The sequence below is a fragment of the Ascaphus truei genome, chromosome 8 (assembly GCF_040206685.1).
Source record: "Ascaphus truei isolate aAscTru1 chromosome 8, aAscTru1.hap1, whole genome shotgun sequence".
NCBI classification, from domain to species: domain Eukaryota; kingdom Metazoa; phylum Chordata; class Amphibia; order Anura; family Ascaphidae; genus Ascaphus; species Ascaphus truei.
This window is the reverse complement of record NC_134490.1, coordinates 61005943-61033347: the sequence shown is the minus strand read 5'-3', so window position 1 is coordinate 61033347 and position 27405 is coordinate 61005943. Positions and strand designations below refer to the sequence as shown.

The following is a 27405-nucleotide window of genomic DNA, read 5'->3' as shown; positions in this document are numbered from 1 at the left end:
AAAATGAGATATAAAAAAAAGAAAACTGTTTGGTTGAATTCCTACTTTAGTGATCATTCCGTGAGTTACTATAACTGCAATGGTTTATTGGAGATGATATCGACAGTTTAAAACTGGCCAATGTGTCGTAGGTCATTACTAAAGGTGAAATATGGATAGAAAGATTATAAAAACAAATGAAGAAAATAACATGAACATGCTAACTCCTCCCCTTTTACTCTGTAGGTATGTAAACTTTAAATACTGGATATCTGGTGACATGGCATTTTTAAAAGGATTTGCCACCATGTAGTCGACTGGTAAAAACATTTGGTAGACTCCAATGTCTTATTCACACGATCTAGTTATTACCCTACCATTTTCTCTCTTATGGAATATCCTTAGAATGGACTGCAAGTGCATTCCATGGAAAACTGAGAGTGTATCCATCGTCTGACTTTTAATAGGGCTTTTCATGCAATAGCACATCATCTGCCCTCATCACACCTTACACAATAAGGGCCATAAAATATTCAGTTAAAAGGGTCTTTAAGACGTAAAAATGTGTAGACTTCTTTGATTTCATACTTTGAACTAAAAAATTTTTGGTTCACTTAAACTGTACTTCTGATTCTGACTCATTTATCAATGTAAAAATAACCAAACTTTTTTTTTATATATATTTATTGTTTTGTAAGATTGTGTTTATAGGAATAGATTGTGCATGTGCTTAATAAGTATACCGGTAGTTGGTTATCTTGACAGTGGAAGACCACTATATTATAACGTTTTCTGGTATACTGTACAGATGTTTCCTTAATAATACATTCATTTTTTATTTTAAACAAATGAGAACAGTATTTTGTTGTTGCATGTTTAGATTGAGTCTTGCAGCTCTCTTAACAAGTTTTTCACATCCATACCAGATCCATAATATCTGCAGTGCTAAAACAGACTTTGAGAGAATGTGTGAGATATGAATAATATCCTGAGTGACTTTATTTTTATTTTGGATCATAGGAGCTAGAGACTTTTTCAACCACAATAACCTTGTTAAGTCTCTTCTTAAATTGATGATATATCTTCAAGTTTTATGTGCCGTAGTATACTCCAAATCCCCTTCAGTCAAAATGACCTGTCGGGAAATGCAAATGTCATGATAAGTTATGTTTGCACATAAAATGGTTACACTGCAAACATCGTCAGCTATGTAAGGTCCAGTTGCCTGTTGTTTTAATGAGTGTCCTAGGCATAGAATTTCAAATATTTTGCTATTTCCAGAAATCTGTGGAAGTGTTTTTCTTATTTTATACTTTACAGAATATCACATCAAGTATGTAACATTTATGTTGGTATTCCCCATTGAAATAGCTTGTTCTACCAAGCATCCACATATATTGTATGTGTGTGTGTATATACACACGTTTCAAGAATCGTATGCTCTAATCTTTGCTTTTATATTTCTAGTAAACTGTTATGAATGCATGAGGTGAATACAGATGATTTAATTGTTATACAAAGCAAATCTGTCCCATAATATCAAAATAGTGTATATTTGTGTGTCCCACACCATCTCAAAGATCTTGTAACATTTTAATTCATCGTTCAGGGTATTTGCAACATGATTCTAAATTCTGCAGATTCAATATTTCCAGTGGCACCGTAAAATATGTAATGAATATTTCAAAGATGAAATAGCTTCCTCATGCAGATACAAGTCTAGTAAAACATTGGTATTAGATCTTAATGCAGGATATTATGACTGATTGCCAAGATAATATATGTATATATAATAATGATTGGGCAGAAATTTATTAAAATGTTGTTACATTCTCGATCACACTGAATTTTTTTGTTTTCAGGAGAATTCCTATGTTGAATTCTTTATTTTCAGCCACTGTTCAGGATTCTTCTGTGGTTTGTGTGTGTGTGTGTGTGTGTGTGTGTGTGTGTGTATGTATATATATTATATATTATTTGTGTGATGGGTTACAAATATGCAGTATCCAATGTTTTACAAGACTGAACTCCAGAAATGCTCATCAATATCACATATAAGTACAAGTATTTGTTCAGTGCTGATATTGTATATGCACAATATAATCGTACATTTAAACAAGATAAGTCAAAATACAAACGCTGAATAATACAGATCTTAACGTTCTCATAGCCTCTAATTTAATGCCAGTGCTCTTTTAATGCAGGTACAGTGCTTTGCATAAATATATATATAAATATATATATATATATATATATATATATATATATATATATATATATATATATATATATATATATATATATATATATATATACATACACACACACGCATATATATATATATATATATACCCCCACACACACATAGATGGTCAAATTAAATTGGCTCATTCAGTACTCTGCTTAAAATGATAGAGGGGGGCCACCGTGCCCCTGGGATTTACTCCCTGATGAACCAGTAGTCTGTGTAGCTAATTTGCTTCTACATTTAATTTTAATTTTGTTTTTATAAGAGTGGTATGTACTTACTACAAAAATATCAATTCATAGTTTTTGATTCTGTGTTCCTTCTCATGATATTTTCATAATTACCTGAAAGGTGGCAGGATAGCTTAAAAGATTGAGACAAGTACACACTGACACCGCTCCCAGCATGAACAAGTAGGATTGTTTAAATAACCATGTAGGTCCCAGGAGCACATGCATCTTTTACCTGCATTTTGTAGGAATACCAGATGCATGTTTGAAATATTCATGTCACATGTTCTGCTATGGGGCCAGACATACAGCCTTACATTTAAACAGTTTCTGAACATAAATAACCCTTGATTCAACATCTGTTTCTGTTTTTGATGCATTGAATAAATAATGCATCATTATCTCTCGCTATGTAGTGACATATAAAAGTTAATAATTGCTGATTTATTTTACAGATGAACTGAATCAATGATGCAGCATGATGTAATTTTATGATGTTCAGAACCTTCTTTAGATTACCATAACTGTAATCTATCTAAAACAACCAGGCAGTATTGACTACAAGAATTGTAACAATGTTTCTTCCCAAACATACAGATGCACAGACTCTGCCTGTAGTTACACACATGCATTCTATGATAACAGATTCTGATACACCACTAAACATGTAACCCGTTTCGAATATAGATTTCTAATGATTAAAACCCCTCTTGATGAATGGATTTCCCCCCTTAAGACTTAGCAGAAGATACATATGTCAGCACATCGAAGATTAATGTTGTCAGTTTACAGAATATTCTTACCTTATGTATCCTTAGAAATAAGTAAATGACTGCGAAGTTCCCTTTTGATGCATTTCTCTGTGATCAGTTCTGCAAGCCTACTGGTAAATGATCCACTGTGGTTAAGCATCTGCTGCAGGATATTGCTAGCATCCCCTTGGCTTCCTGAGAGTTGATAGCTGTTCTAACAATGTAGTTGTCTTGGGCTATTAAAACTTGCTGGGTTCTTTATTTTTATTTTTATTTTTTTAGGTTTTTCTGAAAAAAACAAAAAAACTAGAGGTATGATTAGAGCACAAACACAAAAAGCTGCTTCCACCACAAAGCCACCACTCAAACTGCATGAAAACCATAGAGATTTATCCTATTGCATTAGCAAGGGAAGGAGCGCCACCTTGTGTCTTGTGAAAGAAAGAAATCAAAATGCAGGCATATTTGGTACAGTACATCATTACTTAATTTTATTAGGCAACCTGTACCTCACTCGTGTAGCTTTGATTATATTGTTGCAATCTTTTTTCCATACATAACTGTTAGCATATATTTTTTGTTGCCTATAAATTAAGATCTTTTTGCTAATTTGTTGTTTCTTCCTGTACTGTTCAGACAACCAAATAATTCCCAGTTTTCATGAATGATTTTGAAAACGAATTAATTTGGTGTAGTTCCTGGCCAAAATGGGTTTTCTTTTCTTTTTTTTCTTTATTTTTTACTGTACAGTAATTACTGTGATAATACAAATCTTATTTTACTTTCATTATTTGGCATATATTTTTACAATTTAGCCTAGACACATTTGTTCATATTTTGTCTTTTTAGTAGTAGTTTTTTTCACTGCTTACATGCAATCCTTGTTGATATTGATTCATAGAGTTCTTAGTAATTGTCACTCAAAACAGAAATACGTGTTGTTTACACGTGAAGTGAAAAATTCCATTTTTTATTTTAGCTGTGCTGAAAGTGTTTCCTAAATTGACCCGCTTTGTTAGAGGATGGTTAGAGGATGGTATTTTCAATCCGATTTGCCTGCTTGGGCCTACTTAACGTAACAACTCATAGGTATCCTCTTTGTAGCTTCTGTGTATTTTTGCCGGTGCTTTGTAGCTGATCCTGAAACAGTCTTCAAAAGTCCATGGAGCGTATTAATACAGTAAATTAAGGACTTTCTGCACATCTTAAACTGTTGTGTTGTGATGGTGGTTTGTTGGATTTAATGGGGAAAAAAATGATCACAGGCATACAGCTTTGCTAATTAGCAGGCCCTTTGTTACTTGGGTGGCTCTAGTTGAACTCTTTACTAACCTGCTGTGGTAGAAATTGTCCTTGCCTTCAAATAATGGAGTTATGTATACTCTGGAAACTTCTCTTCGTTGCTAAGCAACAGGTAAAGAAATGGAGTTGTGGTAGATATTTTGGCGCGCCAAGTATACGTGAGCACCACTGCTTTTTGTGTGGAATCTACGGTCTCCATGTACAGAGGTAGCACATGTATCACAAGCTGTAACAAAATAACGTACAAATGAATAAGTTAACCATTGTTTGCAATCTCCTGCCTTAAACGCATGGCATTTAACATGGGCAGTAACATCTGCTACATATGTATGCATTTCTCAAAGCACTTTAAAAAAAAATGTATGTTTAATTAGTGCAGATAATAGCCATATGTATACTACTATAACATACCATCTGAAGTAGATGCACAGAAGGTAACAGATTTGTATGTTTTGCAGCTTTTAGCATAAGGTTTTTGTCACTTTTCTACCCATCATAACTTGTGCTTGAAACCTATTCCCACTTCCCATTGCAAAGCCAGTATAACCAGCCTCACACTGATGAGACCCAAAAGGTGGAAACAACTGTCTGCGATTAGGTTTGCTGGCTCTGCACTTCTTATCCTAGACTGTGCTGAAAAGCTGTGTAATGCGGCAGGCATAAGCTTATAGGGGTCCATGCTTGGATAAGAAGAAGAAGAAGGTGACACTGTGTGCTAATTTGTATGCTATTTCCCAGAATCCCTATCTGCAGTGGAAGCACTGTATAGTAACAGATAATGGTGAAAGGCGGGGTTGCAGACTGTCTAAGACATGTGAATGTGCTCACAAGTGATACTGCTGTACAACATAAGAAAATAAATAAGAGATCATATAACACTAATCCATTTGATTAGAAAGCTGGTAATGTAATTTAAAGTATTGCATTCAGATTTTAACTTGATTTTTTTTAAGCACATGCAGAGAATACTTGTATTACACTGTCACAGATTTACTGATTTCGGGAAACTGTTGTAAAATCATATTGTAGGGTCAATTAAGCATGGCTGCCACCAGGATTCCTCTTTATCTTCAGCCCGCACTGTTTCATTATTGAAATCTTTGTATTGTTCTTTCCTCATCATTCCGCTTGAGAAAGCATTGACAACTTTGCATAAGATATATATATATATATATATATATATATATATATATATATATATATATATATATATATACACACACGTTTTAAGTTGTGGTGGGGCAAAAAGGCAACAAGAAACCTCCACCGTATTGCATATAGCAAATAAAAAGATCACTTGTGAGCACACATGTCTTAAGCAGGTCTGCAATCCTGCCTTTCACCATTATCCCCAGCATACAGTGCTTCCACTGCAGCAAGGGATTCTGGGAAATTACATGCAAATGAGCACACAATGTGTCACCTTTTTGTCTGAAAAACCATTGTTACATGGAGCCCATATAAGTTAATGCTCGCTGTTAACACAGCTTTAAAGCACAGCATCTGATTCTAATGATGGGCTTAAAAGCTGTGTTAACAGCGAGTATTAGTTTATATGGGCTCCATGTAAGGCCTCGGCCATGTTCCTTGCTTGCTGGCGGAAGCACGCTGACGCGCTCTCCCGCTCAGCGCAGAGCCTCTACAGCCGCAATTAGAGCGGCTTTAGTAGGGGCTCACCTGCGCTTACGCGCGCTTGCGAAAGCGCAGGTCCTAGGGGAATTTAAAATTCCCCCGCTTGCCGGCGAGACAGGCCGGTCACGTGAGCGGTTCGCCCAATGAGGGCGAACCAGCTTCGTGACGTCACTGGCCCGCCCCCGGCCAGTGACGCGCCCGCCCCCTGACGGCTGCTGAGAGCGCTTGCGGTAAGCAACCGCAAGGCCAGGGAAAGCACCCGCTTTCCCTGAGCCTCAGCGCGCCTCAGCACGCCAGCGGTAAGCGTGTCCGAGGTCTAACAATGGTGCTGGGGATAATGGTGAAAGGCAGGGTTGCAGACCTGCCTAAGACATGTTTATATATTCCTGTGAGGATCATTGAGCATTTGATACCGTGGGCAACCATCGCGAGACTTGGACCATAGTGGGATTACAGTGTAGACGCACACTCCCGGCGTCCTCAAGCAGCAGTTTGCCGGTATCTATCCATGCGGCCACGGCACATCACACGGCAGAGTGAGGGGGAAGTTCTGAGTTCTGCAATTGAGTTTCCTTGCGCTTATCTATTTTAAACATTGAGTGGCCGTAATCTGTGCACTCCAGTATTTTATTAAACAATACTTTACAATATTATGCTATGGGAGCCGCGCTGTCTTCGTTTTGTGTGTGTGTGTGTGTGTGTGTGTGTGTGTGTGTGTGTGTGTGTGTGTGTGTGTGTGTGTGTGTGTATATTTTATCATTTTAAAATATTACATTAGGTGAAACTAGGGTTTTTAAACCGCACCATGCCATACCATGCTTTTTTTTTTTTTCAAATCAATAAATGGTAATTATTTTGTGTCTTGTGCCAGTAGAAGTATGAATAGAAAATTCAGGGCACTTCGGATTTGGTATATTAATTTAATCTGTCAAAAGGCATGACATTTCGAACTGCGCAGAGTTCTTTATCAAGTGACTGGCCAGTTCGAAACATCGTGCCTTTGGACAGAATAAATTCATATACCAAATCCGAAGTGCCCTGGATTTTCTATTCATACTTATACATAGGATCTCGCCAGACCAGGTTTTTCTCTGAACCATGGTGCACCGGTATTAAAACGCAAGTATTTTGCTTCCTTTTTTGATTAATGGTGTGCAACACAGAATCTTCTTCTCTTTTTGTGCCAGTAGAATACATTTTTCATTTATATATTTGTTTAAAAAAAAAAAGTACTTTCATTAAATCAATTATTGTAGTTCTTAAAGGCACATTGATTCTTCCCATGATTCCAAAAGTAGTATGGCTGACACAATATACGAGGAGCAGTAATATGTGCACAAAACTGGAAAGGTAGCCCCATTATCACTTGTCATTGCATGAAGAAAGCATCGTTACTACCTAGATCAGCGGTGCGCAAACTGGGGGGCGAGACTGACTGTGGTGGGCGCGGGGTTTACAGATGCGCACTTCCCGAAGGCACTTAAATGAAGTGCCGGGGAGGCGGCGAAGGCCTCTATACCTTGCTTACCTTGGATCCGGCGGCTTCTTAGACGCGTCACCATGTCAATGCAGCGTTAAATGATGCCGCGAGGTCATGTGATGTCAACGCTGGAGCCGAGGTAAGGGGGGGAGGGGCGCGGAGAGAGGGGAGCTGTCGGCCGGGGGGCACAGGGAAAAAAGTTTGCGCTCCCCTGACCTAGATGACAAACATGCAGCAACTGACCCAGTGTTGCGAGAACAGGTTGTTCAGTATTTGTGTTCTGAATACAGCAGTGAATTGGAAAAAATCTTGCATGCCCCTTGCCCTGTCTAAGAACAATTTGTGGTTAAATGATTTGGCTTTTCTCTTTGTATATTTACATTTATTTGTATTTCATGTGGTACTTTACAGAATTGCCGTATAGATACAGAATAGTAGGAAATAGTGATGACATTAGGATAAAAGCATTCAATGTAAACATTGAGAAAAAGAAGTCCCATGCCCCAAGCAGCCAGCAATCCAATCCAAGTTAATTAGGCTCTTAATAAGTACCTGACACAGTAAGATGTGAGAAGAGAATTGAGTAATTATTACGTTTTCTAGCCACAGGGGTTTCCTATTTTACATATTTAATTTGAATTCACCCATTTTTAGTATGTATCGTAAAGTTAAACTTTAAGATCATAAGCATATTTTAAGGTGAGTTATGATCTAATGATTGGTGCAGAATGTCAGTTTCTTAGAAATGTAAGTTAATAATGCTATTGAGTTACATAAACGCAGCATTTCACTGCACTAACCCCCCCCCCTTCCCCCTTTTTTTTAATATTATACTTCTTTAGAACCGCATACAATTTAGCTTCAGGTACCTACCAGAGAAGGTGCTACAGGTAATTCATGGAGGTTTACATCCCCAGCGTCACGCAAACCACTAAGAAGCCGTGACAGAGGATGTTGCTGCTTCCTATTGGCGCTCAGGATTCAAATGTCCTCCATTTTGTTTTCACTGGAGGGGACAGTACTGAGGGCACCTTCCCTCTGCGTGTATCTCGAGAACCAGCTGGTCCCGGAACTGAAATGAGTGTTTCAGCTCGGAGACGCCTGCTTCCTATACATGGAAAAACAAGGGAGGAGGGAGAATAAATAAATAACGGAGATGGGAAATCTGATCTTTTAAGACCAGATAATTTTAACAGTGCACAATACTGAATTTAGACATTTCTGCCTCTAACAGCTCAATATGTTCTATTGTAAACAAATATTCATAAAGTAGGGGAACGTTTTTGTAACAGTCCCAGCCTGCTACCTTCTCTTGTAACGGGGAAGATATTTTGTATACAAGACAATAATAAGAAATATTATGCATTAAGTGGTTACCAGGCTCAAATGACACCTTTTATTAAAAGACATGATCAAAAATGTAAAGTTTCACAAATAAATTGAAAGCCAATTTAGGAGGAAGTGCAGGAGTCCATGGAAGTACGTTATTTTTATAGATAATGGCCGAGTGGGTGTAGTCCGTGTTTTCCAAGCTATGAATCGACATGGGGTTACTTTAGGACATGCAAGCTAATTATTGGATATCTGTTATCTTAAGCCTATAAGATTCAATACAAACATTTGCTCTATAACTCACAACAGTTCTGGTTAAGGGAGAGTGAACATGAAAATAACGCCCTCAATACATCAAGCTGTGCGGCTGGACCACACTCCATCCTGAGGCATACTCCATCCCACAACCAGCAGCCACTTTACCTTCTGGTGTAACATTACCCCGTATTTCCTCTAGATCAGGGGTGGCCAACATCAGTCCTCATGGGCTACCAACATGTTTTAAGAATATCCCTGCTTCAGCACAAGTGACTGTCATTCGGACTGAGCCGCTGATTTAGCCACCTATGCTGAAGCACAGTCATCCCTAATACCTGGCCTGTGGGTGACACTTGAGGACTGGAGTTGGCCACCCCTGCTCTAGATTGTAAGTGATCATGAGCAGGGCCTTCATTACCTTCTCCATCGGTCTGCTTATCTGTCCTTACTCGTATGTCATTCTGTTTATGTAATTGATGTCACTCTGCACCCCCACAGGACTGCGTTGCAGAATATGTTTGCGCTTTACAAATAAACGATGATAATTATAGCAAACTTTGCATGAATATATTGTAAGTGCATCTTTGCCATCAAGGTGGCACCTCTTGTGACTCAATCACGATGGTAAAGGTTTGCATATACTTCACACATTTTGTATGGATTTCACTTTAAAAAAAATGTATGCAAAGCTCTAATGGCGTGTAGTGTCTATTATTTTCCTGTTTGCTGATTATCATGGTTAGGGTTATTTGAGAGTATCCCCTAAACCAGCTCATCCAATTTTTTTTTGTTGTTGTTGGAATTTTAGGTGAATATTGCCTAAAAAAAAATGTGTTGTTTTCTCATGTGCAAATGACGCAAATCATTCATAGTCTCGTAATAACATTGAAACACATTTACATTTCTAGTGTTTGTTTGCAATTTTGATAGGAATCAAGGCATACTGTAGGAGCCCAAGACAACAAATACTGCACGTATGTCTAATTTTTACACTTATTTCAATTGTGTAAATCTTTCTGTTTTAAATCATTTTATTTTTTACTCCTTGTTTTTCCCCTACAAAAATGGAATCCATCATTCTGGTTTTAAAATTAATTAAGGTGCACAAACTGCTCAGTATTAAGAATGTGCTCCGTTTATTATGCAGCAATTGATTTTTGTAGCCACCATGTTTTTATTTGTGTCCATAGCGGTATGGGGGAACTTGCAGAACTTGTCCACCTTGCCAGTAACAATTAACCATGCCTACAGGTGTGACTTCTGGCTAAACTCACAGCCAAAAGTGTCAGTTACAAATCAAACTTTAAGACCAACTGGAAACATGCTTTATACTTAGGATAGGTACATTTAGCCTTTTTTCTTTTTTTTCTTGTTGCCCACAAATGTAAACATTTTTTTTAACAACTTTGCCACATTCTACAAGATCTAATGCTGTATCAACCCATACCTTTATCCGAACAAACATGATTTATTTAGAAGCAATAGCCTAGACATGGGGTTCTCAACTCCAGTCCTCAATCCCTCCCCCACCCCCCTCCCCCCCCAAAGGTCAGGTTTTCAGGATATTGCTGTCTCAGCTCAGGTGGTTCAATCTGGCTCAGTCTTCGAGCCACTAATTGAGACACCTTTGCTGAAGCTAAACCTGACCTGTTGTGGGGGGGGGGGGTCTTGAGGCCTGGAGTTGGGAACCCCTAGACACATTCACTCATCTAGACACATTCACTCATTTGACCTAAACCACCAGCTTCTTAGGTGATACCATGTCCTCTCCTCTCTCATTACCTTATTGTCTTTTCCTACTCCCAATCCCCTCCCTCATCTCGTTTCTCTGTCCAGTTTTGATTCTCTTGCATTCTGGGTAAGCAGCCGCGATTTAAGACCCGGGTTCACAAAAGGAAGCTAAGCTTTATCGAGCCTCTTCTACTCCCATTCATATGGATGGGAGTAAACGTGTGCAAAGCTTTAGTACACCTTAGTGACTGGGCCTCTGTTTGTTAAGACCAGTTGCCGTAGCTGTGGGTTCCATTAGGGCGGTTGACTATACAAACTGATACAACACATCTATTTTGTTTTTTTTTTTCAGGAATACACAAAGCAGCACCTCAAGTCCTCTTAGTTAGCGATCCTATTTTAGCAAGATATCCTCGAAAGAGAACATATGCATATTTAAAAACATAACAATTCGTATTTATTCAGCCAGACAAATGGTGCTCTCTCATGCAAAATAACATGCAATGCACCATGGAAAAATATTCAGTGTTATACTGCTGCGGTTTAATTTATATTTTAATGCAAATCTTTTTAATCAACCCAGTGTTTTTTTTTATTTTTTATTTATTTCTTCCTGTAAAGAGGAATTGTAATTCAGGTATGAGCACCAAAGTGATGTGTTGGCCAAAGGCCAAAGAGAACAATGCTGTTGTGTGTCTGAATTGTGTTCGCTGACAATACTATTTCTTTAAAGTGCAAATTGAAACCGACTGAAGCTGATTAAAGCACTGCAACAAATTATATGACGATATTACACAAATTGCTGGTTAGAACGATTTTACAAATAATGGTCTCTGGAACTCAATTGTATCATTGCAAATAAGGGTGAACGTTCTGCCCTTGGTTTGTGTTACATAATAGAGCTGAAATGGAAAAACAAAAACGACAGTTATTTCTAAAGAAATGCGTGCACACTTTTTAAACAAAAATATGCAGTAATATATGAAAAACACATTTGTTAAATTTCCGAATTTATATTAAGTTGCATCGTGTAATTTCTCCTTGCATCTCGAGATCTTGGCTAACTTGTGGGACATTGAGAAAACACTTTTATTTATTTTACAAAAAAAAAAAATGCCTCATTTACACTTCTTAGAAATGTTTGTAAATGTTTACAACTGGTTCAAGGTCTCTACCAAGACACCGTCTTAAGGAAGCAAATGGTGCATCATTTGTACCATAAATGCTGCTGTTGGTTTGTTCAGTGGTGTTTAACTTAAGTCTTTAAGACCCCCCAACAAGATTGAGCCACCTGTGCTGAATCAGAGATCCTGAAAACCTGACCTGTTGGTAGTCCTTGAAAACTGGAGTTGGCTACCCCTGATCTATACATATTATTTATTGTATTTGAAGCACTGCTTTCTCTTTGAGATTTCTTTGGTTCCAATCTCTTGGGACCTCCTCAGCTTGTCAGAGAACACAACATTATTACTGGCACTTAAGCCAAGTTCTTCGCACGGTTTCGGTTTTCCTTTTGCATTAAAGAAGCAATCCAAGCAGGCTTTTTTTTTTCTTTATTTTTTTTTTTTTTTTAAACATCGGATTGAAGCAGGGGGTCTCCGGAGCTGAACCCCAGTAATTTGAGCTCTGTGGGCCTCATGCTTCCAGAGATACTTCCGAAGGAGGTGCCGGTATCATTCTGCTTTTTAAAGCTCCGCGGCACATAGGCCAATAGGAAGCCGCACCGGATGACGTCACTACCTCCTATTGGCCCTTTCCCTTACGTCAACTATTCTGTATTAAAATGTGAAGTTCCAGCTGTGTTTGCCATAAACTCACAAATACAATCTACTATAACTTTCCATTTAGTTGGTTTAAAATTTTTGATTAAAAGCATGAGGATTACAGGGCCTGTGATATCTTTGCTGTACTCTTACATAGGAGACTTGGTGCTTTCTACCCACCCATATACCTTCTTATACACTGTATCATTTGTAGAGCAAGTGACAAGAGTTCAAGCAAATGAATCTGAAAGGCTGGGTTTCCGACTCTGTACTTCCTTAACGACATGTTTGTACAGCTGAATGAAGCCTTGTTTAGGCACACTCGTGAAAAGGGAGGAAGCAAAAAGTAACATGATAACGAGAGATGTTTATTAAAGTACAGTAGTCATTATCCCTCATTAACAGTAATTCAAGTGAATGATTAGTAAGAATTGATTGCGACTAACATGCCTTAGTGGAAGGGTGCTCAACACCCCCCAACAGGTCAGTGACTGAGCCACCTGTACTGAAGCAGGCTCTTTGATTGAGCCACCTGTGCTGAAGTAGGGATATCCTTAAAACCTGATCTGTTGGGGGGAGGGGGGAGGGGGAGGTCTTGAGGACTGGAGTTGAGAACCCCTGCATTAGTGAATAGTGTTCAAGGTTTGCCAACTTGAATGTCTATTTTAATATTATGTTAAAAAAAATGTATGGTGTCTAATATCGGCAGTTTAAACCGTGTTTGACTAGAGCCGTTGCATTTAGTGAACCTGTGTGGAATGTGGATGTAGTGTTGAGTGGTTGTCTTTGCCTTACCTTTTAGCTAAGGGTTTTGTAGAAGGAATGGCAAATCACTACAATATTGTGATCTAGAAAATGAATGTGTTGTACTGCAATATACTGCAAGATGTGAACAAGTTATACGTGCAGATGAAAGCAGAAATTGATATTTAATAAGAATAGATGTCATTTTTAAGTTCGTAATATGTTTTTGTGGTACTGCATTAGGCATAGATGTGCTTGTACTATCCAAACTAATTACAAAGAAATAAAGCTGGTTGTGACTGTGATAAGCACATTTTATGTGCAAACAGCAGCATTTCTAGGTTATTGTTTATGAACATTGTCCATCTGTTATAAAGCATTTGGTAGGAAACATAATATCATTGTGGTTGCACAATTGGCACATTAACTGCTGTAGCTTTATTTTGTAGAAAGTTCTTTTTTTTTCTTCTAAGAATGTATTGGGTTGGTACTGTGGTTTGCAGGACGTGATGTGGATAACGTAACTTAAGTTTGAATCGGAGCTTGGTTCTTTCTTTTGTAGGAGAAAATGTGATTAGGTTCTCACTAAAAAGAAATGTAGAGTACGAACAACATTTCTGGCTTTTGCATTATTTAATACAGTTAAGTAATATATTAAATATATTATAATGTATACCAACCCACATAATGGCTAAAAAAATAAATTAAATTAAAAAAAGACATATTGCAGCATTTCCTAATTTTGTCTCACAAAGTAGGAAAAGAAGTACACACAGTGTCTTCCTAATGCTAGTAAATGGCAATCGGATCTCTCAAGATGAAAAACCTGCACTATGCCTACCTGCTCTGCATGTCCCTTGATACCTTTTGTTTCTAATATACATCTAACCTCTCTTATTTTATCCATCTTGACCTCTTATTTTATCCATTTTATGAGTGTATGTTGCAGCATGTAACAGCCACTAAGATGAGTTGATGAAGTTGGTGTGTCTTTGTTTGGCGTATTGGTACAGGTATACTTTTTTGCTCGTCTTAAAGCAATCGAAAAAAATGTAACTGCTGTTATCGACCTTATTTTATCTTGTAGCACTGTAGCATGATAACTGACATTCTTACACCAGCAGCCATTGACAGCTGTGCTAAAGTATTTGCACCCATATCTAAATACATATTAATGTCATTACCCAGAATCCTTTGCTGCAGTGGAAGCACTGTTTGCTAAGCGATAATGGGGAAAAACAGGATTGCAGACCCGTCTGAGACATGCAAATGCACCACAAGTGGTATTTTTATTTAATCCCTATTAATGTTAACCTAAATATAGATGTGTCTTTAGTGTGAATATTGTATGTTGCTTTCATTGTTTTTCTTTGTGTAGCAGAATCTTCAGATAACCACTTTATAGTACTTGTGCCATAGGCTGGTAACTCCTGACCTGCAATACTGTAACATAACAAAAACTGGCTATGTTTTCACGTTTCCAACTTCATCCTATGTTACGTGAACTTTTCTATATCCGTCTCTTTTTCATTACTATGAGGTCATCACAGCAGGTGTACAGGCATTTTAGTCTAGAGTTTGTGTTCAAATAAACCCATGCATTTAAATGCAGTCTTTGTTACTAACCAGACATACTGTAGTAAAATGTCTGCTTAAGTGCCCAAATTAGTTTCAGGAATTTGTTCTCATGTACGCATCTGGTGATAGCTTTGTGCTGTTGTAACAATCAAGATATTAATATTTTGAAATGGTTATTTCATATAGCGCTTTTTTTCCAATGGGACCCAAAGCGCTTCACAATTACAATATAGTGCGCGATAAGCAGCGTTGTACTTAGGATTTTTACAAACACAGGCCCTGCCCAAATGAGCTCACAATCCTATGGTTTTGATGCCTGAGGCACAGGGAGATAAAGTGACTTGCCCAAGGTCACAAGGAACTGACACCGGGAATTGAACCAGGCTCCCCTGATTCAAACTCAGTGTCATTGTTATCTGTCAGGGTCTTTACTCGCTGAGCCTCCTTCAGCTGTAATAAATGTAAAGACGACAACACTGCACACCCTATAAGTTCTAATGTCTATTCGCATGTTCTACAAATATCTGTGGATTCTGGACTAAAATAGGTCACAGTTCTGAATTATCTTGTATTAATCAATTATGTGACATACTGTGCTTTTGCCTAAAATATATTTTCTAAATATAACTCATTAGTTAAAAATAATGCTCTGAGGCTTCAACATCTGTCTGTTAGATTCATGTTTGCATATTAGTAAAATTGCGTAAATAGTCCTAGAAGGCTCAACTATGTGTATGGTCATTTGATGTTTCATATAACTGAATAAATTATTGTTTTGCTGGCATCCCAATTAATTTGAATGGTATTTAAAAAAACATTTCATATTATTCATTAAACTACTGTAAGCTCCAGGGCGTTTTACATTCATTTTTGGATTTACCTTACCGTATAAGAACAGTTTACATTGTCTGGCTAGTCATGCTCATTTTCAAGAACACCATAATATATTTTAAACATATTTCTTAAGTAGCAAGATTGCAAACATGACTTATTTCACTTGTGGGACTGTCCATTTCAGTGAATTATTACATGAAACATCCCTAAGCATGGAGAAAGAATTGTACCTAGACTCATTGTGTCAACCCAAGGAATAATGCATTCCAAATGATCATTAAAAAAAACTATTTTTTTGGTAACAAGTATCAAATTGGGAGTGAAATGTTCTGTTCTGTATTATAAAGTCTAAATCCCAACTGCAATTCATATGAGCGATATAATTTCGACAGGACACAGTCTGACTTTCATTTTCAGAGATGTGCTTGTAACTGTAATGAAAGGCAAACATGTAACAATGGCAATTATGTTTGTGTCATTGAAAGATTTATAATTGTGTTCTCAGTTACAGTTTTGTTCTGTTTTAATTATATTCTCAGCACATATTTGTATTGTAACGTTTATGTAAAACGTAATAATTCTGTGAATATCACATGGTCATAAATTGCATTTCAAACTGCACATTGCACAGTTTTGTATAATTTTTTACATTCATTGAGCTGCTGTTTGTTAATTTCAAACAATCTTGTTATGGACCACTAACTGTGAAAAGCAAGTCTTTGCTTATTAACGGTAGGGGATGAAAGCAAATAACTAAAGCCTTCATTTAATATTTTCGATTACAAGCTTCTGCAAGTTTTATATTGCAATGATTTTTATGATATTCCTTTTTACTTAAAACATTTATACTTTGTTAATAGTATTTTCTAATAAATTGGCAATAGTCTTCATTAAAGCAGGAGTTCAAGCAATATCCTACATGTGTGTTTTTTTTTAATCAGTTCTGTACTATGAGCAAATACTTGTAGCATTAAAAAAAATGTTTTAAAGACATTTTTAATGTTTCTAATGTAGGAAGCATTTCCAAAGTATATACAGATTTGTGAAATTCCCTCTTTAAAGAGGGACTTCAACCAATCTGTTTATATGTAGTCTACTATTCCCTCACAGCACCCCTCTAGTACGTTAATAAATATTAAAGTTTATACCCAGCTAAGCGAGGACTCTCTCTTTATCTGTCAGCATTTCCAAAGTGACAGCCCCTTTCCCCTTCTGATAGGCTCTGGCTCTTGAGCCGCACCATCTCTCTATCAGTGAACCAATTGTATCTAGTAACTGCCCAGTCAATCATATTCCAGGACTACATTGCCCAGAATACTGTGCAAGAACTGAATTAAATAACCCTGATAGCAAAACAGACAGAAAGATTCCCCAATGAATGCACTCAAAAAAGTATGGAGTAGTGAATACTTTTAAAATTAATATTTATTCAATGTTATCGTCTAAAATATATTTTGTACAGAGGGATGTGGTATAACTGTCCCCGACTACTCCCCTATAACACACCAATTACTCATACCAAATGATTGAATAATCATAAGGAGACGAAACCTGAAGGAAACACTAGTCTCTAGAAGTACCTAGTAATGGGCTATTAAATAAATTGATTAACTCCTAAGGAAATAGATGTAACAATAAATATAGTTACTCTATTTACTTAAATAACTGGTGAGGTACTGTAATACCTAATACCAGTACTGAATCCAAAGGAATATACAGGCATACCCCGCATTAACGTACGCAATGGGACCGGAGCATGTATGTAAAGCGAAAATGTACTTAAAGTGAAGCACTACCTTTCCCCACTCATCGGTGCATATATTGTACTGCAATCGTCATATACGTGCATAACTGATGTAAATAACGCATTTGTAACAGGCTCTATAGTCTCCCTGCTTGCGCACAGCTTCGGTACAGGTAGGGAGCCAGTATTGCTGTTCAGGACGTGATGACAGGCGCATGCGTGAGCTGCCGTTTGCCTATTGGGCGATATGTACTTACTCGCGAGTGTACTTAAAGTGAGTGTACTTAAAGCGGGGTATGCCTGTAATTAACTATATAGTATACATGTCAAAAATAGCTGAACACAAAACTGAGAGACTAGTGTATCTTGTAAGGTATAAATGTAATGCGGCATAGAGTCACTATGCGGACATAGACTGTGGAGCAATGGTCACCTAGACAGATGGTAAGCTAGCTAATTATAAGTTGGAATAGCTCTGCAAACGAGGAGGTTCTATGAAAGGGCTAGCACCAAATGTGCAGAGAGTGCCCTGAGGCACGGTTCAATGACCGTATCCAGTTATAGCCTCCTATCTATATTGAACAATATATAATTGACAATAGACAAGAATCACCTAATGCAGAGATCTTCATGGGATCCAAAAAATGCAGACCACAGTGTGCCACAAGACAATCCGTTAATATTAAAATTGTCTAGCTAGCCATAGATAATCACATAAACTAGATCAAATATCACTCATGAATCGCATAGCCAGAGCGAGACTAAAGATGAAAATAAAAGTATCGCCTCGGTATAGTAATTAGCCCAGGTGTACTAATAATCAGAATATATGTATCAAACCAGTACACCTAAACAGTGTTACCCACAATCTGTAGCAACATTCTGGGTCTAGGTGTATCCAAGTAATGATACATGTAATAAGTGACCTGCAAAAATGTATATATTAGTCTAGCCAGCGTCACCCTAGTCTTTCACACATTGATACTAGTAGCACAATCTTATAGTGGGGTGGGGGGGAGCATGGGCTAAATGGAGACTTATCTGTGTGCAGGCATATTCAGGCTCAAGTCTCTGTCCGTTACAAGATGCAGCTCCGGCTTCAGTTTGGGAAGTCTGTGTCTCTGCCGGGTCCGCATGGTGACGTCATGCCGTCGGGTCACCTGACGTACGTTTCGCGCTAGAGGGCGCTTTCTCAAAGGTAAATAAAATTCACGGGGTGCACCAAAAAAAGTTCATCTTGCAACAAATAGTGACATGGGGGTAACCAAGAGACACACTCAAGTGAGTGTGTCACTATTTGTCATGTCACTATTTGTTGTACAGGCCCCCATGTCACTATTTGTTGTACAGGCCCCCATGTCACTATTTGTTGTACAGGCCCCCATGTCACTATTTGTTGTACAGGCCCCCATGTCACTATTTGTTGTACAGGCCCCCATGTCACTATTTGTTGTACAGGCCCCCATGTCACTATTTGTTGTACAGGCCCCCATGTCACTATTTGTTGCAAGATGAACTTTTTTTGGTGCACCCCCTGTGAATTTTATTTACCATCCTGACATATGGACATTTGGAGGAAATCACTACCATAAGGATTCCTATGGACTCATCATCTCCATTAGGAGCTGAGTATTTCCCTGCTTGTCATTAGGGGATTTATCTTTATGGGACTGTTTTTTCCACATTCAATTTAGCACTTGTTGCCATCAGTATTTTTTGTGGATCCTCTCATGCACCTTCATGTGTTCATGGATATGTTTACTATTTTTCTCATGCTATGTTTGTCCAGGGTATGAGGTTTTTTTCCATCTTTTTTCTCCCCTGTGTCTCCCCCTTGGTTACATATATTTTTTCTTTCTACTATATTTTTAGTATATAAGTTTATTGTAATTTATATTTTTCTTCTGTTTCTACCAGTTTTTCTTGATTTGAATATTAGTTTAGGAGTCTAGTATTTAGCTTTTCTTCTTCCTTATTTTCTGGTAGTTAGGACTATTAAGGGGTGTCTGTTCTTTTTTTGGCTGATTTGTATCTTTCCATTTATTTATTGGATATTTACTGAGATGTTTTTTGGCTCATTAGTTCAGATTTTTAATTAGCATGTGTTTATATATACTCATATCGTTCCTTGCTTGTTATTTTTTGTTAGGTTACCCTTAGTTTATGTATGTTTTTATGTTAGTGTGTTTCACTGCTTCTTATTAAAATCTTTGACCCATTTTCACTGCTGACTCATGGTTCCAGGTTTTTTGTTTTCTTTTTGATGTAGTTATTACAGGCTTATTGTGAGTGCTTAATATAGGGATCTTGTCAGTCTTTTTTGTGTGTTTTCATATTATTTTTTATCCCTTAGCACCCCCAGGATTTTTACTATCTTATTATTGGTTTGCTTAAGTTAATCTTTAAACATCAATATTATATTTATTTTTGGGTCCTGGGTTAGCCTTTTCTATTAATATAGTGTTAGCGACTTTTCCTTTTTGTGTGTGTTTGAAATATATATATATAAATTTTATATATATATATAATTATTATTATTTTTTTTGAACTGCAGCTTTAAATATTTATTTTTTTCCCAAACATTTTTATTAGGCATTGATACATCACATTACAAACATTTCAGAATGATCATAATCTAACACCATAATATTTTTTTTTACATTTTTGGTTGACAGAGGGAGGGCGGAGAGGGGAGGGGACACCGACTGACCACACAGACGTGTGGTTGACCTCCAGGGTCGTGCAGTGATCCCTAGGGATAGACTCCCAAAAAAGAAAAGGAAAATCAGGGGGAGGAGAAGAAGAAAAGGGGGGGAGGAGGGGAGGGAAGGGGAGGGTAGGAAAAGGTAGGACACCCCTTCCTCACACGGCGGCGCCTCCCCGTTTCGAAGCAGTGATCCTTCATGGCTGCCCTTATTGAGACGAAGATATAGGTTTTGCTATCAGTGTGTCATCCACGGTTCCCATATAGTATAGAACCTCTCTGTCGAGTGGTTGAGGAATGCTGTCAGTTTTTCCATTAACATTACCTCGTTGAGTCTCTTTTTTTACCGATTGCTCCGTGGGGGGGGGGATACCTTCTTCCAAGAAGACGCAACTGAGCATCTTGCCGCCGTTAATATAAAGGAGATTAATTTCCATACTGGGCGATCGAATTCTTCTTTCGGCCTGCCCAGTATGTAGGTCAGTGGATCTATAGGGATTGTGAGGTCCGAGACCTCTTTTATTAGGTTTTGAATTATGAGCCAATATTTCTGAATTTCTGGACATAGCCACCATATATGGGCCATGTCCCCTTTTTGTCCACAGCCTCTCCAGCAAAGATCAGAAGCCAGAGGGTAGATTTGTTTCAATCTTGCTGGTGTGAGGTACCAGTGGAACAATATCTTGTATATATTTTCCCTAGTTGTGTTACATAAAGAGGTTCCTGATGCCGAGTCCCATATTGCTTCCCAATCCTCTCTGTCTATTTCTGTATTTAATTCTGCTTCCCACTTGAGCATATAATAATGTGAGGCAGGGTTTGTTGGTTTCTCTAGTATCGCGTAGATTTGGGATATAAGACCTTTTTGGTGTGTCTCCTCCCGGCACAACTTAGCTTTAAATATTTTTTAATAAAATGTTGCCAAATATTAACATTTTGGGTGGGAGTCCCATGAATATGAAATACAAGTGATACCTTCTAACGAAATTAAGAATTGTTTCTGATCTTGTCTGACAGTACAACTTGACATTTTTGGACATAATCGATGTTATAATGTTAAACATTATTCGGTCTTACTTCCCTTCTGAATGGATAAAGAGGGAAGAGTGTTTCTTCATTTATGTAACCTTCAAAGGACCATGTGAGCATGCGACTCCCAGGGCAGCTATCTGCTACAGTTACTGTGCTGGTCCCAGTGGAGGAAGGGGGCCCGGCTAGCCAACCGCAGAAGTTAGTCTCAACTGTGCCGGGGTCCGGCAAACCGTGGGGTGCCCAATACAATACAAGATCAATGCCTTTAGAGACTATCGCTTGTGAATGCTGGAATGGTAGGCAAGTGGCTAAGGCTTGTTCTATAGTACGCGCTAGGCGTGCACGTTTAGTTAATATAACGCACGTGGTGGCGCGCGCGGCTAGGGGGCGTGACTGACGTCACAGCGCGAAAATACAATTTGATTGTATTTTCGCTTGTATGCCGCGCCACCGCTCATGGCCGCATGCGCGCGTCCCTAGTATAGAAATGGCTGGCTAACACAGCCATTTATAATTGACGCGCGTGCACGCACTATATTACAGGCCCTATGGACAGAAATGTGCTGTATTGGCAATATTTTTTACCATGAGAACAAATGCTGTTTGGCAAAGTCTTTCATTTGCGTACTGTCATAATATTTATATATATATATATATATATATATATATATATATATATATATATATATATATATATATATATATATATATATATATATATATATATCATTGGCAAATAAAAGCAATATAGTTTCCTTAGGGAAGCTCCTACAGTATAAGGCTGGGGCCATGGTGCCTTCGCCTGCGCTGATGTGTTGGGAGGCTGTAGGAAAGTGGGTGCTTTCCCTGGCCGTGGGGGGCGTTCCTATGGGCGTCACGGAGCTGGTTCGCTTTCATTGGGCGAGCCGCTCACGACCTGTTTGTTGCGCTGAGAAATCAGTTTAACCGATTTCTCACACAACGCGCGCCCCCTCCTGCTTCCGCGTGGACGCGCCCGCACGCCTCATGGACGCGAACACTGCCTTAAGGCAGTCTGTTCGCTACGGTCTGCAGTACCATGGCCCCAGCCTAAGAAGGTAAATACTCATAAAGTGACCTACAGACAAGGAGGCCTCAACTTTCCTTACAACATCACTCATCTTTGTTCATCTTTACCAATGTTACCAATTACTCTTTACTTACTTTACCATGACTTCTTCATAGCCTCCTCCTTCCTGCCCACATCAATTGGCAACATTAAAGCAACTTTCAGTAGTAACACCATCTGTCATCTTCATACCTACCTTGATGTCCCCATCAGTCCTCCTTTTTTGTCCCATCAGCAGTAATCCTGTTTTCACCAGCTCCTTTCAGCATTGCAACACCTATCCTCTCTCCTTTTCAGACCAATGCCACAGGACCCAGCTTTTATTTCACCTTCGCAGTTGCATCACCACAATATATTGGAATGCTGGTGAATGTATCAAGTTGTCTTTCAAACTGCTCTTTTTTTGACTGGTAATCTTGAAATTACTTGAATACTTTGCACAATTTGAGTGACGTATCTTACCCCGCATGAGATATGTTTGACTTGCACAGCTAATTACTGTTATGATTATTATGAGACAGATCTAAAATAAAGTTTTCAATCTTATGAGGATACAAATTAGTGCTGGTGTATTTGATTAATGTAACGAACTTAACAAACTATTCTGCAGATTATATAGCAACACGGTGATGTTTCACATGTATATAGTATTTGCTTGGAATCGTAAAATTATTATATATATAATTTTTTTTTTTTCTTTTCATAAAAATGTCTTGGTAAAATGCTGTATATTAAGTTTTTTTTTTCTAAGCGATTAAATATTATTATTATTGTTTATTTTAAAGCGCCAACAGTGGGGGTACATATCCTGTATCTATCCTCCATTAAACATTAAAAAAAGTGTCAAAATGAAACGCATTTTCTGCACTAATTTCCATGTTAGATTGATAACATGAGATGCTGCATCACAGCGACAGCATGCTATGCAGCCTTAGGAGCAGAAGAACAAACCCAGACATTTTACTTCTCCTGTAAGTTAGTGTGTAAATTGTGAAGTTTATATGTAAGAAAGTTGAACAAATCTTTTTATGTACCTCCTAAAGTGAGCTCTTCAGGCCAGGGATTGGTATTTAACTTGACATTTGATGCTCCAGTCCCAGTATTGTAATATTTCCCATGTATATTGTCTTATTTACACTGTATAAAAAAGTGCGTGTGTGCTGAGCATGCACATTTTCAGTGAAACTTCTTTGTGTATTGTCACAAAAATTGTATTTATGATGATGTTTTTAATTTAAAATCAAAATATAATTTCAGTGCCAAAATGCAAAGAAGTTTGCCTTGGAACGCGCGTGTGCAGAACACGCCCCCTGTTTTACCTATTTGCACTTCTATATGTACAGTATAGTAACTGTGAATTCCTTGTGTGTGTGTGTGTGTGTCTGTCTGTCTCTGTGTGTGTGTGTGTCTCTCTCTCTCTCTGTGCTGTCTGCGCATGTGCGCAGTAGCTGCGGCCGAGATTATAGTGGTGCGCGCCACCAAAACGAATACCTGTGTTCCATTGAAGTGCACATAGTGAGAGCCACCGCGACCAGGCGGGTGGCGCAACGAATCCAGGAGAGACTGATTAATTTGTGTCTCCATGCGATTGCCGCGTGACGTCAGCCTCACGTGAAGCAGTTCAGCCAATCATGACGTCACAAGCCATGCCCCCAATCACCTTCCGCCTGTCACCTGCATACAGTGCAGGATTCACGCGTGAATGACGTCACATGGTCGCGCGGGCGCCCTGCAGCAGCCAGTATAATCTCGACCTACTACACAGACGCCCAGCCGGCGGCGGCACCTGCTACGCAGGCACGGTGAGCTGGCGGACACAGCTTCTGCGCATATGCGCCGAGCACGGGAGGCCTCCGCATGCGCACCGAGCTGCCAGCACTGACTGCCTCTTCTGCCAGCAGTGACATCACTTCTGGGACTGCACTTCCGTCACCATGAAGGTGATTTACTCCTAGGGAAATTTCCATTTGGTAGGTGCCAGCTAAGAAGTTTCACTTCAAAAGTTGCCACTATACACAGTAAAGATACACAAACACACACGTCTTTAAAGGTGTTCATTTTTAGGTCTTTGTATGTCGTATTTAATTTTAAAAGCTGTATTGAAGAGATACATATTTATGTATTAACATTGGGTATGGAAAAATCCATGTCGCCGGGTGCCTAGAATTGTAGTCCTTTTGCCTATTCTTCAGCACGCACAGCCCCTGACAAAGCTCCTGTGAGAGTGAAACTTGGCGAGTGGACAGGAGGGGAGTTTTTCATGGGTCCGTCCTGTTAGGGAGCTAGCGAGGCCTTTCTATTCTGTTTCTCTGTATATTGCACAGAAGCCGGCAATTCATGCAGGGTATGCAGCACATAGATTTGAGGATAAGTGATCCAACGATGTAATTTGGTCTGGTTAATTCATTGTTTTAAGGTAGTAACAAAGGAGGGAGTAGGTGGTATGATGCCTTTTATTGAACCAATAACTAGTGAATGTTACAAACTTTTTAACCTGGTTGTTTTAAGGTGCGAGGTTCAGTTGGGAGAACACAAGAGGCGCTAGCAGCATTATCAGTAAGGGCGTCTGTGCGCTCAGCATGTCAGCAGTTTGAAGTCAGAGTTTACACCTGGATGATCTTACTCTACACCACTTAAAAGGCAACACCCCAGGGCTGTGAACGGCCTTACTGATCAATCTGGATACTAGAACTTTGCAACTAAGCAAAAATGTTTGAAGGAAAAAAAAGCCACACAGAATAAATCTCAGGATCCCCACTCTCAAACTGGGGCTACTCTGACTTGCAACATAACTGTAACTGCAACTCGTAAGAGATTACTATACTAGCTAGCTACACTTGATGCAATTGTCTATACATGAATATTACATTGGCTACTATTTTTCTTCATTACACATGATATATAGGATTAGGCTAAGATTATAGTACTTGTGTGCGCGACGGACCGCATAGCCTCGCGCACGCCTGTTGCCCGAGCGATGGGTGAATTGAGCTGGAGACGTGGTGGACACGTTGCCAGGCTGGTTCGCCATGATTGGCTGAACCGCTCACGTAAAGCGGCCATCGCTTGAAAAGACAAAAAAAATTGTCTTTTCAAAACGTGGTCGCACCATCGCACTCCGTCGTGTGCGCGCGCACTACGGGGAGCCTCATAGAGATTGTGCAATTTGTTCTTGTCGTGCGAGTGCCATCGCACAGACTAATCTCAGCCTTAGGGTTGTGTTATATCTTAATATTTTTTTAGGTTCATTTCATTGTGCCTAATTGATCATTTTAAATATATTCTGTGGATCTGTCAAGGTATTATGTGTCACAGATACATACTGACACACACAGAGCCTCCAATATCGGACGGGTGGGGAATGCTGTGACCGCCAAACGGGCTCCTAAAAATCCTGGCGGGCTCCTAAGATTTTAATATTTTAAACCTCCCCTGAACATTGGGTGTACTCCCAAACACGCCTTCACAATGTAACATAAATTGGTGGCTTGCTGCTAGAAACATAAGGAAGTTGTGTCAAAATCACTTTAAATGCTGCTCAGACACGGATATGGCAGAATAATAGCTTTGATTCTAATCTACTGTGCACTGACCAGTGGAGAGTACTTGAGCATAATGTTCCTTCAAATTCTCTGAAAAGCCTGTTAGCAGAAATGGGTTTTTATGCTTCTAGGGACCCAAATTACATGCATACTGAATCATTTCTATGCCTGTTTCAGATGTATTTTCCAGTTTTGTCTTAACCTTTGTAACATATTTTGATTGATGATTATAGCAATCAGACATGACTTGAAATGCACACTAATGCATTTTACCAGGAGTGACTGATAGAATACAGTAAATGTATTTATTAGAATAGGCTTAATGCCCTACCCTAAATGTAAGAAATACATCATCTGTTTGGCTCATGATGAAGATGAATGTTCTTCTTTATCTGTCCCATAAAACATGTATTTGCTATAAATTGGGTATGTCACTGTTAATAACGCTTTTAATAAGTAAACCAATATCTTGGTGTCCACTTGAAATACTTTGTGTAGTAAAACTATACAGGAAGCATTAAAGTATGAGATTTTTTTTCTTTTTTTTTCTTCTGCTTGCTATTTTTGAGAGCCATGGAAATGTAGTATTGATTTTTCTCCTGATAATAGCACCCATCGGAAGAAAAAACTCTCACAAATCTGATTTAAAAAAAAAGAAAAGTCTCAAGTAACCGTTTATATATTATTCTCAACAAAAAAAAACAAAGAAAGACCCACTGCATTCTTACTTTATCGCCAAGGAAAGTGATAGATTACTGGTAGTCATATAGCAACACCTCTGATATATTCCATTATTGTATTGGTGTCAGGCAACACTGCTGTTTTTGCCATTTCATTTCTCATGTTTATGCTGAAGTTGTAGATAGATGTTTATTACACACTGATCTTGGCTTTAGATGTTTAATACTAATTAATAATGAGATTCACCGCATATGCTTTTCAAAGTGAATTTCTTTAAATGACCTTGCCGTGTCCCAAGCTGTATTAATGATTAAAATAGACACATTCGGTAGGCAGCACTCGATGCAGTTGTCCACAAAAAAATAACTCCTGTTTTTTTGTCTGGACTTGAAATAATTGCACTACAGTATGTCTCTGTGTTATCAAGCAATACAACAACTAAGAGGTGTACATTCTGTCTTTTTAATATTACATTTTATTTGGTGATTTTAAAGTTCTTGTTTTAGATTATTGGAAAACTTTAATAACACAGGATTATTTCGGTTTGCACTATTTCTAGTTAAATACAACTGCCGCTTATTATTATTTAAACATGTAATGCTGCTTTAATTTATTATAAATATAAAGTTTCTCAAATGCTATAATATATATATATATATATATATATATATATATATATATATATATATATATACATACACACCTTGCCAAATGCAAAATGAACATCATGTACGGCTTTTGCCAGAATTGTG

The 27405-nt window shown here is 38.3% G+C and overlaps 2 protein-coding genes across 5 annotated transcripts in view; one reads left to right on the top strand and one right to left on the bottom strand.

Moving 5' to 3' along the window:
* INSYN2A (inhibitory synaptic factor 2A) overlaps positions 1 to 22773 on the bottom strand; it is a 52726-nt gene extending 29953 nt beyond the window's left edge. For 2 of the 3 annotated variants that reach the window (XM_075612251.1, XM_075612253.1), the window contains exon 1: positions 3261 to 3568. The gene's annotated coding sequence lies outside the window, so the exon portion shown is untranslated. Of the gene's footprint in view, positions 1 to 3260; positions 3569 to 4541; positions 4738 to 8496; positions 8732 to 22626 lie in introns of those variants that run through there. The other variant, XM_075612252.1, reaches the window with a different exon arrangement.
* Positions 1 to 27405, top strand: part of DOCK1 (dedicator of cytokinesis 1) — a 279647-nt gene that overhangs the window by 155961 nt on the left and 96281 nt on the right. The window lies entirely within an intron of this gene.